Source organism: Aotus nancymaae, unplaced genomic scaffold, assembly GCF_030222135.1.
Source record: "Aotus nancymaae isolate 86718 unplaced genomic scaffold, 86718_ANA_hifiasm-v0.15.2.pri h1tg000059l, whole genome shotgun sequence".
Classification (NCBI taxonomy): domain Eukaryota; kingdom Metazoa; phylum Chordata; class Mammalia; order Primates; family Aotidae; genus Aotus; species Aotus nancymaae.
This window is the reverse complement of record NW_026988473.1, coordinates 25,456,965-25,472,173: the sequence shown is the minus strand read 5'-3', so window position 1 is coordinate 25,472,173 and position 15,209 is coordinate 25,456,965.

Here is a 15,209-nt window from a genome sequence, read left to right as displayed (position 1 = left end):
AGGCTGAGGTGGGAGGATCACTTGAGTCCAGGAGGTCAAGGCTGCAGTGAGCCATGATTACACCATTTCACTCAGCCTGGGTAACAAAGCGAGAGCCTGCCTCAAAAAAAAAAAAAAAAAAAATTAAAAAATTAAAAATAAAAGCCAAGGCCGGGCATGGTGGCTCACGCCTGTAATCCCAGCACTTTGGAAGGCTGAGGCAGGCAGATCACGTGGTCAGGAGTTCAAGACCAGCCTGGCAACATAGTGAAACCCTGTCTCTACTAGAAATACAACAAATAAGCCAGGCGTGGTGGCGGGCACCTGTAAACCCAGCTACTCAGGAGGCTGAGGCAGGAAGATGGCCTGAACCTGGGAGGTGGAGGTTGTAGTGAGTGAAGATCGCGCCGCTGCATTCCAGACTGGGCAACAGTGCGAGACTTTGTCTCACAAATAAAATAAAAATAAAAGACAAAGAAATTAACAAAAGTTGGAAAATGGAAACAAGTAATAATGATTGTGTTATTAGGTTGGTGATTTAACCACATAAAGAATTATTGCAAATGACTCTAAAAATAATAGTATTTGACGGTATATCCTTACGGGGATAGATATCCTAAGGACTGAACAAAACCATGAAGAAATGTTAAACTGCATTCAATGCTCTATAAATCCAGATAGACTAGATGATGTTATTTTGTGGTAACAAATAAAGCCAAATCAAGGTGCCTTCCACAACAAAGCTTTTCTTCCATTACGTGGTTGTTGTGTGTTGGCTACAGCTCTGATCCATGTGTCTTCTCTCCATGACTCAGGCTGGGGGAAAAGCACCTGTCTTGGTGATAGTCACCGAGACAGAGAAAAAAGATACTCAGGCTCTTAGACCTTCTTCCTGTAAATGACCAATGTCATTTACACTCTCATTTTATTGGCCAAAGAAAGACACACAGCCTGAGTCCAAAAGTGCAGAGATGTATAATCCTCTACAGAGACTGGCACCAAACATGGGTGAGCAATGATACAGTCTCAGACAGAGGAAAACTGTTGGTATTGTCCTTACGAAACTATCCTCCGCGTATTGCAGGATCAGCAAATGTGTGCTTTTACTCACGTAATTATGAACCAAGATTTTTTAGCACAAAAGATGAGAGACAAGTAAAAACCCAAAATGAGTTAAGACTCTGTAATCTAAGGTTTTAATTGGAAATACTGACATGAACTCATAATTTATCTTTCCCCAGAGAGAACTGTTTGCCTTTTGCCAGGGTAACTTTGAACAGGGGGAAAGTCCATGAATTGTTTATTTCTCTTGTTCTCAATTATAACTCTGGCTAGAATGCATAATTGGGATGAATATAGTTAACAGATAACGGATCCCTCACATTAGTTCCCTGGCTTACAAGTTAAAAGTCATTTTGATAGGAGGGGCCATGTGGAACCTACCCTTTGTCCTGGCCAAGACAGTAACTCAGAAGCAATAGTTCATTTTAAGAGGAATTACAGAGATTACTGCTACTTTTGAGGACTTAAAGGATGCAGGAATAGTGGCTCCCATCACACTTCTATTCAATTCACTTTTTTAGCCTTTGCAAAAACCAGACACCTCATGGAGGACAGTGGTAGGTTACTGTCAACCTTACCAGGACGTAGCCCTGTTGCAGCACAGCTGCTCTGCCACTGGTGGTACCTCTGACACTTGATTTATGGCTGTTGATACAGTGAATTATTGCTTTTCCTTATCCCTAATAACAGGGGGGTTGAAAGCAGCTCTCCTTTATATGGCAAGGAAAGCAACAGACCTTCTCCATTGTCCTCCTGTTGAGAGATGCGTTGGTGCAAAAGAAGTAGGTGCCATGGGAGTCTGGGCCACCTGTTCATGTCATTTGCTTGTACCTTCTGTATTTGGTCAGGCCACATCCTGACTGTGTCATTTTTATGGTACAGTGGATTACTGCTATATCCACCCAACTGCATGACTCATTGGATTCATAATACTCAGATCACAATGAACATCTGTGGTGCTGCGTAGTCATTTGGCATCCCATGGTCAGGCATTTAATCTCTGGCAGGGCTTGAGAACACACCAGACTCAATGCATGGCCTTGCTGAAGAACCCTAGGGGTCTCTGCTGCATCTCTCTTGCTGAAGTTTATTAACACTCCTGCAGCATTATCACCTGCATGGATACCTCTAGTACTATTGGATCTGCTGGGTCATACCTCCTAAGTGGCAGGGAAACTTGTACTGCTGTTTGGACATCCTGGAGAGCCCATTTTACCCTCTGAACCCCACTTGAAACTGATATCCCTCTGAGTCACTCAATAGGGCCTGGTTATATTCATGATCTACTAGCATTAATACAAAGTCAACCCTAGCCGGAAATGGACTTTGCCATATGACAGCCCCACATAGAAACAGCAGTGGAGGGAAATCTGCCCTGTGGGCAGAGCTGCCAGCAGTAGGCTGCTTGCTGTGTGGAAGTGTGGACTCCTTGGCTCTGCTTGTTGGTCAGGGGTCTGGAAGGAAAAAGGCAACAGTCCATGTGCCACCTCCAGTGTCCCAACCCTGCAAGGTGTCCCTGAGCTGGCCTTTCAGCTGAGACTTCCCCAGGTCATTCTGCCATCTTTTCTCTCACAAGTGATCTCTGGGTGATGAGGTATGTGTAAGACTACTTTATCTTGTGGCTTTGAGCCCAACGTGTCATACCTGTTTTTTCCTACAGTGCTTCTACTAGCACCACCATCTGAGGGTGGACAGAATGCCTCATCTGTTGACATGATACCCTACATTACATCGTCACGGACCAAAGAGCACATTCTACTACCAGCCAGGTATGACGCAATGGGCTCAAAACCACAGGATATAATAGTCTGCCATGTACCTCATCACCCAGAGACAGTTGGCTTTATTTAATAAAAGGTGTGATGGGCTGATACAGTCTCAGCTGAAGGGCCAGTTTGGGACAAATGTAGGGTCACCACACTGAATATGGCACCCACGTTGAACAGGAACCGACGTATGGTGCCAATGTGTGTGGGTTCAGAAACCAAGCGCTGAAAGTACAATTGACTTCTAACACTCCCGGTGAAGACATGCAGAATTTTAGCTTCTTATTCCTGCCACCCTAGATTCTGTTGGATTAAACGTCTTGGTACTTAGGTGGGAACATTTTCACCTGGGTATGTAGTAAGGATCCCACTAAACTGGAAGTTACGGAACAAAATGAGCAGTGTAGGAGGAAGATGATAAATATAGATTTTGGCCACTGGACCAGCAGCAGCAGTGAGGACTGTGGCTTTGTTTGCTAAACAGTTTTAGATCTCTTAAGGAGACTGCAACTGGCCATCATCTGGAAGAAGTAGACTTGTACCTCCCCTCTAAGGAAAGAAGGATGGGTGATTTTTCCCACATGAGATCTGAATACCGCAAAAGGATGTGAGCACTTCTAAAAACGTGAGGCAGAAGGGGTGGATGTACCCAGTCATGCACTCTCCGAGGTCCACTTGGTCCCTATACCAATGGGCCTTGGCCATTTGCCTTGCCTCCTGGTCAGTGCAGCCCTAACCATCACTCACACTGTTGTTTTGGTTGTAAAGCTGTGCCCAGAGCCTCTGCCACCGGCACACACTGAGGAGTTCCCACGCACAACAGTGAGCGCCAAAAGAAACCACCTTGACAACACGCTGGCTGCACAGGCCACGTGGAGATGCTGGCTTCCCCTGCAGCCATTATGGGAGCACAGAAATACAACTCAGGGATGGAGAGGAGATAACAGAATGTGGGATGCTGCATGGCAGACTGTGCTGAGATGCAGTCTTTCCATGCCTCCTATGTCAAGAGGCTGTGAGCATCCAAGCAATTGGCTGCTTACTGGGAAGCTGTGGCCACCTGGGAACACCTCCCTTTGTACTTCATCTTCCCCTCTGCCTCACTTCCCATTTCTTTTAAACCTCCCTGCTTTCCTGGGATTGTACTCTTCCCAGTAAACTGTTAGCACTTACACTTTTGGCTCAGCCTGTTTTCTAGTGAGCCAGGACCAAGACACAGGGCTGATGACAGCTCTGGAGAAAGACCGGCACAGAATGAGTTTGAGCCATCTTATTGCACCTGATAGCAAGGAAATGATGAAATATTAATGGTGTCAAGTCAAAAGGACACAGGAGCCAATCTGAAGGGCTCCCACTGGCCAAAGATGGCACAATTTGACATCAAAAGAAACTGACCTCAATGGATTTAAACACCTCGAATGTATTTTTTAATTATGAGTTCTTAATAATACTAAGAGAAAAATCATTGAATACTAGTTCATCAACTTAGTATTCCGAAAGATGATAAAGAAAAAGACATGGGTATGTATTATGTCTTTTCTGTAATAATTATTTCAGAGTTACAAATAGTCAAAAGGGAAAATTCTTCTTTGTAGAAAAATTCTACCTAATAAATGCAGAAGGAATGATAGATTTGGAAGACCAGCGTTTTGCAAACCTGAATGAGATAATGGCCCAGGCAATGATCATCAAGTAAACACTAACATCATTAGATAAAAGGTTAATAGAGAACTTGATAATGGCAAGAGGAAGCTAATATCTCTGAACCCACAGATTATTCTCAACATTACAGAAAGTGGGAGAAGCAGATAGTCTGTTTCTGCAAAGTGATGCAAGAGAATAAACCACCCATGAATGTAATCAAGTCAAAATCTAACTATCAGTTTGCAGGAAATTCGGGAGACAGAGGAACAAGTTCAACAACTCAGCGAAATCCAGAATGTGAGAAATTTCACAGGGGGACAAATAACTTCGTTTTGTCAACACATAAATGTGATGCATGAACTTTGTTTAGCTCCTGATTGTAAGAGACCAACTGTTAAAAGATATTTTTGAAGCAATGGGAACATTTGAGAATAGTATGACACGTTTTTAAGGAATTTCTGTTAATTTTATTGGGTATGATAAAGGCATTACTGCCATTTTTAACAGTTCTTATTTATTATAGATGCATACTAAACTATTTTTGGGTGAAACAATATGGTTTCTGGGATTTGCCTTAAAATACTCCAGAAAAAAAATCAGAGAAAGATGAAACAAGAATGGAAAAATATTGGTAATTGTCAGAGTTGGGTGATGGGTACCCTTCTCCCTACTTTCCCGTGCATGACCTGGTTCTTCCACGTTTGCCCCCAGGTCCATTCTCTGCCCTTCTGTGTCTTGCTCTGAGGCCTGGGAAGCCACCTTTATTGATGGAAACACCCAGACAACTTTGTTGGCTGCTTTCTGGTGGGTTGAGCCAATGGTGGTCACCAGAATTAGATCAGGAGTGGGAGAAGGAACAGTCAGGGAACTTATCCCCCTGTGCCCTCTCTGCCTTCCTGTGGTCTGACAGTGGCTTTGTTCCACTATAGCAGCTATATTAGTTTGCTGGAGCTGCCATAACAGAGTAGCACAGTGTGGCTTAAACAACATAAATTTATTTCTCACAATTCTGGAGACTATAAATCCAAATACAGGTGTGAGGAGGGTTGGTATCTTCTAAGGCTTCTCTCATTGGTTTGCACATGGCCATCTTCTCCCTGCATCTTCACGTGGTCCTCCCTTTGTGCATGTCTGTGTCCTAATCTCTTCTAATTAGTTCACTAGTGGCCAGGCATGGTGGCTCATGCCTATAATCCTGGCACTTTGAGAGGCCGGGGCAGGTGGATTGCTTGAGCTCAGGATTTTGAGACACCCCTGGGCAACATGGTGAAACCTCATCTCTACAAAAAAATTAACAAAATTAGCCAGGCATCGTGGCGCACACCTGTAGTCCCAGCTACCCAGGAGGCTGAGGTGGGAGGATTGCTTGAGCCTGGGAGGTCATGGCTGCAGTGAGCTGAGATCGCACCACTGCACTCCAGCCTGGGCAACAGAGCGAGACCTTATCTCAAAAACCACAAAAACAAGAAAAACCACAAAACCAGACACCAGTAATATTCGATTAGGGCTCACCTTAATGACTTCATTTTAATTTAATTACCTCTTTAAAGACCCAATCTCCAATTACAGTCACATTCTGTGGTACTGGGGGTTAGGACTTCAATGTATGGATTTTAGGGGGTACACTGCCTATAACAGCAGGTATCAGCAAAATTTGTCTGGCAAAGCTTAAGACAGCAAATATTTTAGGCTTTGTGGGTAGTTACCAGTGCTCAGGTTTGCCATTATAGCACAAAGGAGCTATAGATAATATATAAATGAATGGACATGGCTGTCTTCCAATAAAACTTTATCTGTAAAAACAGGGGCAGACCCCTGTGCCATAGTTCCCTGGCCCCCTGCTTCTGTTGGTTAGCCCCTTTTCCATGTGTTCATTTCTCCATGGTCTCTGCCCCTTCAGCAGAGGTGGTAATAGCTTCCCACTACTGCTTATCCCTGGGTGTCACACTTTCCCTCTTTGGTTCCGTTAACCCTGATGATGCCTTCTTTGGCCCCTTCATTCAGTTCTCCTTGGGTAAATACCTTTGGAGTGTATACTCTCTTTCTGGTTTGGACACTTACTGATATTTTATATCTGAAATTCTAAGCCTGAAATTGCCCATAAAAGGATCATAATGAGGGCCAGGTATGGTGGCTCATGCCTATAGTCCCAGCACTTTGGGAAGCCAAAGTGGGCGGATCATGAGGTCAGGAGTTCGAGACCAGCCTGACCAACATGGTGAAACCCTGTCTCTACAAAAATATAAAAATTAGCCGGACATGGTGGCACATGCCTGTAATCCCAGCTACTCAGGAGGCTGAGGCAGGAGAATTGCTTGAACCCGGGAGGCAGAGGTTGCAGTGAGCCAAGATCATGCCACTGCACTTCAGCCTGGGTGACAAGAGGGACTCGTTTCAAAAAAAAAAAAAAAAAGTCATAATGAGGCCGGGCATGGTGGCTCATGCCTATAATCCCAGCATTTTGGGAGGCCTAGGCAGGCAGATCACTTGAGGCCAGGAGTTCGAGATCAGCCTGGCCAACATGGCAAAACCCTGTCTCTACTAAAATTACAAAAAGTTAGCTGGATGTGGTGGCTGTGCCTGTAATCCCAGCTACTCAGGAGGCTGAGGCATGAGAATTGCTTGAACCCAGGAGACAGAGGTTGCAGTGAACCAAGATCATGCCATAATAATAATGAAAGAAAAGGACCAATTTAGAAGGTAAAACTGATATGGGTTGCCTCTTGTCTCTGAAGGGTGCTCCAGCCAGAGAGGGGCTAAGATGGAGAGGACAACAGGTGCTCACAGGTGAGAACCAAGAGGGCGCCTGGGCAGGGAACGTGCCCCGGACCTGACCAAGCCAAAAGAGGGACCAGACCACCTGGGATGCAAGTCACAGGCTTCAGTGCCCCCACACGTGGGGGTCAGCTTGGACCACTCCACCTCAGCAGGCCCAGGGCAAGCAGCAGCCCAGACCGGCAACTCTGTAGCTGTGGCCAGCAAGGATCCAAAGGCCACTGCCTCCCTCTGTCACCACACAGGTGGGCCACAGTCCTCCACACACCCAGGCACCATCTCATGGAGAGGCAGGAAGGAAAATATGAGGGACTGGGAAGTTTTTTTGTTTCACTTAAAGAGGCTAATCATGACTTCTAAAAACCTGCATCAAATGAGGTTTACAGGATTAGACTAAAAGTACTTTATCCAGCAGCCAGGACCTGTGCGGAAAATCAGAGTAATTATAAACAAATAAAGGAAAAACATTTTCTCGGCACCCCCAAGAGAAGTGCGGGGAATTTTGAGAGTAGCTACAGCTGGGTTAGCCTGGCAGCCCCACACTAGCTAGAAAAAGGAGGCTGAGCTTCAAGGGTTGAAATAGGCTCTTAGGGATTTTAGATGCAAATGTGTTCTTTGGTAAAGCCGTGAGAACCACAAAAGCTAAGGCAAGTTTCAAGAGAGGTGATTCTGCGACCCACCTAACCTCAGAGCCAGTCTTCAGTTCTCACCCACAACACTCACAGCCAGAGGGCCTGGGAACCTTGCTCAATCTCATTTCACTCCTTCTCTGCCGGCTGCTGGAGTCCCCAGGAAATGAAGCCAGCAGGCTGCCAGCCGGCCTCAGCACTCCTCCTTCCTCTTCCTTCGCTCTCCTCCTGTGCTGCTCAGGAAATTGCACACATTTCCCCTGCCTTTGGTGCTGGCCAGCAGCGCAGATGTCTGCCCCATTCACCTGCCACCTGAGGCCACCGGGTAGGAAATGAGGAGGGCAAGCTTATGGGAAGGGAAAGCAAACTCAGGGTGACAGCAGAGCCACAGGGCACAGGGATGGGGAGCACCCATTTATTCAGATGAGACTGTGGGCCCTTGCCTTATTTAGGGATCCCAATCCCGGATATGCTTATAAATCTGTATCAAAAATGCCTTCATTCATCCAGAACAATCTGGAGGGGAAAGTGCTGTCCTGGCTGGACAGTAAGAAGGATGCAAAAGAAGTTGTTAAAAATAAGAGACATTGTTTCAATCATTCATTCAACCAGCAGTTATCGAGTGCCTGATTTGAGCGGTTGGGTGTTTCAGGCACTGGGGATAGGGTGATGAATAAGATAATAGTGTGGGAGGGAGGCAAGAAACTAACACCTACAGCAGTACGTATACACATGCGCATACCGTATACCTGTGTGCATATGTCTACATACAAAGTACATGCCTGCTATACACAGATGTGTACATACAACACATTATGTAGCATGAAGTGGGGGTGAGTGATATGAAGAAAAGCAAAGACAGGTTAGGGGAGAGACAGGGTCAGGGAGGCCCCCTGAGGAAGCCCGTCCTAGGGAGAAGGGCCAGCAAGTTTGGAAAAGGCCTTTCTGTTCTCCAAGGGCTCTCCTTGGGCCTTACCAAACCCTTTCCCTCAAGCCTCACATCAGTCCTACTGTCAAGTCAGGGAAACTCAGGACTAGAAATACTAGTCAGGATTTGAATCTTTATCTCTTAGCCGCCCCAACTCTTAACTACTATGAAGGCCAGGCACCGTCGCTCATGCCTGTAATCCCAGCACTTTGGGAGGCCAAGGTGGGTGGATCATCTGAGGTCAGGAGTTTGAGACCAGCCTGGCCAACATGCCAAAACCCCATCTCTCCTAAAATACAAAAATTAGTTGGGCATGTTGGTGGGTGCCTGTAATCCCAGCTACTCAGGAGACTGAGGCAAAAGAATTGCTTGAACCCAGGAGGTGGAGGTTGCAGCAAGCTGAGATCACCCTACTGCACTCCAGCCTGGGCGACAAAGAGAGACTTCGTCTCAAAACAAACAAAAAAAACCTATGAAGCCTGAAGCCCCAAGTGTTCCAGAAACTCCCATCTCATCAGAAAGCCCCCAAACAAGGAAGCAAGGTATTGAGGGGTTGAGAGCACAGCCGGGAGAGCAGATTCTCTGGGTTCCTGGGTCACCCGGTGGGAGGCAGTAACAGAAGTAGAAGACCTGGAGTGTGAGGGGGAACGGCCAGGGTATTCATCCCCTTGCCCCCTCTGCCTCCTGCCTGGGTAGTAGCTCGTTCTGCTGTAGCAGCCGCCAGGACGCTTTTTCTGTCAAGGGCCAGATGGTAAATATTTTAGGCTTTGCGGACCATATGGTCTCTGTTGCCACTACTCCATCCTAACTATCCCACTCACTGGGGCTTTGGGGAAATTATTTCACCCTCCCACCATGCCTCTATTTCCTCACTTATAAAATGGAAATCGAAAGAGTTCCGACTTCGGGGGTTGTTGAAAGTATTACATCACATAACATCTGTAAAATGCTTGGCACAAAATAAGCGCTAAACACTGCTGCTGCTGTCACAGAGCAGGCCTTCCGCTTCGCCGGGTTCCACCCCCACCAATCACAGATGGAAGACATTTGAAACACAAAGCACTAAATAACAATAATACAACAATAAAAAGTCACACAAATAAAAAGCAATACAGTATAACGACTCTTTGCATAGCATTTACATTGTATGAGATGTGATAAATAATCTAGAGATGATTTAAGGTATACAGAAGGATATGTATAGGTTATATGCACATGCTACACCATTTTATAGAAGGGACTTGACAATTCTTGGATTTTGGTATCTGATGGGAGACCAATCCCCTGTGAATGCTGAGGGATGACTGTGTTTACCCCACCCCTTGCACATCAGCAGGTGATTAAGGACTGGCGGGTCACCTGTCCTGCCCTCACACCTGATCCCAGCTGTAAAGACCTCTTTCTCTGGTGTCTCTATCAGCAGGGGCCCAACTGAAGATTGAGCTCAGACAGAAGCAGCCCCTTGGAGGAGAAGTCAGGCCCTTGCACAAACATTACCTTAATTTATCTTGTTGAATGTCTCACAGCAATTCTGTCCATTTGATAGGAAGACTGAGGGTATGGATGATAAGAATTGCTCAGTTTATGACACCATCCTGTTCTGATGCATCATTTCCTCACAGATGGGCAAGTGTTCAGCTGAGAAAGTAGTAGGCAAATGAAGGGTCTAGATGTGAGAGAAAAGGTGTCCACTTCTCCTTGTTCATTCCTTCCCCAGACAGCCTTCAAACTGTCCCCAAGTGCCCCAGGAGCATGCTTCCCTCCCATGTTCCTTCCCAGCAGGGTCTATGCAGACCTCCTGCTGGATCCATCAGACTCCATCAAGACCTACCCTCCCTGTATTCCATACTCTCTGGGCCTCCTAATCTCATAAATACATTTGAATAACAATAAAAGCTGATTTGACAGTGGGATGAGCTCCCAGAAAGCATAGACATTTTAACAAAGCTTTAAGTCCTTTGAGGGTGGACTAGTCATAGTGCTGTTGTGAGGTACCTTGGCAGACCCTTTGAAGATATTTTCATTTGGTTGGGAAAGGAGATACAGAGGCTTTGTTCCATTTGACAGATGAAACAATTGAAGCTCAAAGAATGTATCTATCTAGTGATGAATGCCCTCCTATTTATTTAGATCATGCTTGGATATCTGCCATGGAAATCAGAAATATAGATGCTACCACATAGATCAAGAACTTAGCACAGTAAATATTAGTTATCTGACCTTTTCCCTTTCCAATACTCTAACCTCAGGCTGGAGAAGCTATTTAGGTAAAGCATTTAAATAAAGTAAGGAAGGACAATGGAAGCAGGATATTAAAGAGGAAGAGTTCCAATTGGATATAGAGAAGGAGAAAGTGAAAAGGGGTTATTTACAGAGATATATTGTGCATTCATCCAATCACAGTTTAAAAATTGCCAAACCTAACCCGTTTTCCATAAATCCATTTACTGACATCTAGAAACCCCACTGAGAAATCTATTTCTGATCTCCTTTTGAAGAGTTACTTAATTCCCAGGGAGCCTGGCCCAGTGGCAAGATATTTCCAAGAAAAGGGAGGGGAATCTAATCTCTATTTGGTTTAATTTTGTTCTGGAACACTTATGAAGGCTCAGATCCAAGGGGAGAAAAAATACACTTCTACTTTAGGCCACACAGCAAGGACATAAAGAGAAAGCAAAAATTTCCCTTTAAAAAGAGGTAGGCACAACCTCGCTCATATTTGCACCACTTTACAAACATAATTTGCTTGACTTTGGAGGGAAACAGGACTTCCAAGACCAAGGGCAGGTGGAGAAGATGGAAACAAAAATGAATCTTTCCATCTTGTAAAGGTTTGAGAGGGAGTGTACTTTAACAGTGGAAGAGGAATGGATGGATGGATGGATATGGGGGTGGAAAGATTGGTGGGGTGGATGTATGGCCGTGTGTGTGTATGGGTAGATAGATAGGAGGGTGGATGGATGGATGGATAGATGGGTAGATGGGTATATAAATAGGTGGGTGGATAGATGGATTGAAGGATGAATGGATAGATAGGCAAGTGGATAGATTAGTGGGTAGATGTATGGTTATGTGTGCGGATGGGCGGATAGAAGGAGTGTGCATAGATGAATGGACGGATGGATGTGTATATGGGTGGGTGAATGGATGGATGGATGGATGGGTAGGTGATGAATGGGAAGGTTGGTGAACTAGGCGGCTAGCTAAATCCTGCTTATGCTTGAGTTTTGTTTGGCGTGCATGATGTTTTGAAAACATTTGAATTAGTTACTTTCATTTAAAGCAGAGACAATTTTACCTAAAACCTTGATTTCTGGCTTCTCTTGAAAAATCAAGGGAGCTGGCAAAACTGAGACCACATTTCTTCATGGCAACGACTGACTAGAGCTGGGTAATGACTGGTTCACATTGGCTCTAACACCCGTCAACTTCACTCTGGCACAGTATCTGCCTGCCCAGGAGGCATTCGTTAATGCAATAAGGGACCTAGTAAATATAGGTCCCGTCCTAGTCCATTCAGACTGCTATAACAAAAAACATTAAACTAGGCAATTTATGAATCATAGAAATGTATTGCTCACAGTTCTGGAGGCTGGGAAGTCCATAAACCAGGCACTAGCAGATCTGGTGTCTGGTGAAGCCTCACAGATGCTTCATAGATGGTACTATAGAAGGCTTCATAGAAGCCTCACATGGTAGAAGGGACCCGGGAACCTCCCTCAACCTCTTTAGCAAGGTCACTAATCTTATTCATGAAGGCTCTGTCATCATGACTTAATCACCTCTTAAATGCTCCATCTCTTAATACTATCACATTGGTGATTGAGCTTCAACATATAAATTCTGGGGGGACATATTCAGACCTTTCAGTAAGCAGGCACACAGCAAGTGTATTATTCTCCATGTCCCTTTTTTACTACTTCCGCTGTCACAGTCCAAGCCTTACAGGATGGAGATGGAGGTTCCATGGGTTATCCAAGACCTCGGTTCTTGCCCCTCCATATACCTCCAGTATGGAGATTTAACCTCTTAGTAAAACACTTAAAGCCCTTCCAGATCCAAGTTCCCACATGCCTATTAAAGTCTACATTCTATGCCACTGCAAACTCAAATATCTAAACGGGCTTTCCTGTTAGGCAGGACATGAACCAGCAGTTCTTTGCCTTTGTTTGTGTTATTTCCTCTTCCAGGAATGGGCCCTCTCACCACTTTTGATCTGTCTGGTTAACTCATCTTTTTTTTTTTTTCTTTTTTTTGAGACAGAGTCTCTCTCTGTCACCCAGGCTAGAGTGCAGTGGTGCAATCTCAGCTCACTGCAACCTCCCCCTCTGCCGGGTTCAAGCGATTCTCCTGTCTCAGCCTCCTGAGTAGCTGGGACTACAGGTGCACGCCACCATGCCCAGCTAATTTTTCTATTTTTAGTAGAGATGGGGTTTCATCATGTTGGCCAGGATGGTCTCAATCTCTTGTCCTCATGATCTGCCAGCCTCGGCCTCTCAAAGCGCTGGGATTACAGGCGTGAACCACCGCGCCCAGCCAACTCTTCCTCTTTCATCTAGGCTCAAGTATCACCTACTTGCTGAAGTCTCCTCTGACCACTCTCTCCAGACAGAATGAAATATTCACTTCTCTCTGTCTCCACAACTTGGACAATTATATGAACACAGCCTCCTGTGACTGCCTCTCCCAGGAACCACAGAACCTTGCCTGATCCTCAGGCCTCAGTACCGCTCCTGGTTGGTTTTCAGACACATTTGTTGTTGAATGAGTCATTAGCTATGCTGTACCTATCTAGCCATTGAGATATCAAGGAAATGTTTTACTGCCATGGTCACTCATGTTGTGCACCATACCACTGCAGGAACCACCATTGACGTAGATTAAAATAGCAATGGAGCCCCCAGATTGCACAGAACACAGCAGTATAGGTGGAGGACCTGCCCATAGCCCATCCTGGCCTTGGATCACGTGGTCCTTCCTCATAATTATATCCAGTTACAGTTGCCTTCTACTGAGTGCCACCCAGTCCAGAGGCCCTCACTGAGTGAAAGGGACATCTATTATTCTACAGTAAATCTATTCGGTACAGAGCCTCATCTTCTTCCTTATAATCTTTCTCTCCCTCTGTCTTTTGGTTCTAGGCCTTAGTTCCTGACAGCCCCTATGAAGGTATCTATAAGTTCTTTTCAACTCTGATTCCAGAGGTGGAGCTTACCAAACTATTTTCCATGCCACATGTCCCTCCTGCCTTCCTTCTTACCCAATCCTGAAGCTGAAAGCCATGCCCCTCCCATCCTCAGCATCCTCAGTTCAATCCTTCTTTCTAGGAGTTGGGCCAACAGTTGGTGGTCTGCACTAATCAGGTTGTCCAGGTTTCCTGGGTTTTTGTTTTTGTTTTTTTCCCTGAAGCCTGTATGCTTTGAAGTAGTTCCTTATACTCTACCACCAAGCTCGGTAAGACTATCCTGGCAGCCAGTCTGCTATTGACCCAGAGTCACCTGACCTTTCCTGGCTATCTTCAGGTGAGGACAGTGATTGCTCTGCACTCCTTCATCTCCACCCAGCCCCACCTCTGTTTATTGAATTGTCATATAATCTACAGCCTAAGAATAGTCCCACGGGTGCCAGAGAAGTGGGCCTAACCTACCTTCCACAGGTTCTCCACGCTGCCCTGAGTGAAGCCCTTGTGAATCAGAGGGGCAGGGGTCTTGGAGCTTAGAAAAAGATCAGACAATACGAGGAAGTCCAGTTTTCCAGTGGAGAAAACTGGACTTACAAAATAAAAAACTTACAAAAGAAGTTTGCAACTCTCTGTGGAGTTTGTCATTTTTTCCAGCATGGGGAGAGTCTGTGTCTGTATTTCCTTTCTCATCGTGCCTAGAACAGGGTGCATTACAAATGTCAATGGCTGATGTATACATCTAATATGGACATCACTACTCTTAACTCCTCCCTCTGGTAGCAGTAACTACTGCAATGAGTTACTCCTCCATTTCATTGGATTATGGGGTCTGCCTGCCTGGCCACTGGTCTCAGCATGTGACCTAAGCCAGATAATCAAATAATCCATCCCCCTAACCATAGGAACTTGCCAGGAGAAGGGGGGCATATGACTCACACAGACAAATTAGGGGTTCTCCTCAGAATTTTATACATGGGCTCCAGGAAAGAGGAAGAAAGAAATTTCTTCCTCTGGAGTTTCCAACTAGCTTACATAGTCTGGGACCGGGCCTCCCTCCCACTCTTCCTCTTTTGCCTCTGGAACGTATGAGGTCATACATTGAGAGAAGCAGACTTGGAGGTGAGAAGAGAAAAAGATGACAAAAAAGAACTGGAGAGAAAAGGAGAGAAAGAACAGTGGAGGGAAGAGAGAAGCCCTCCAGGATCCAGCATATTTTTAATATTTGAGACAGAGTCTCTCTCTGT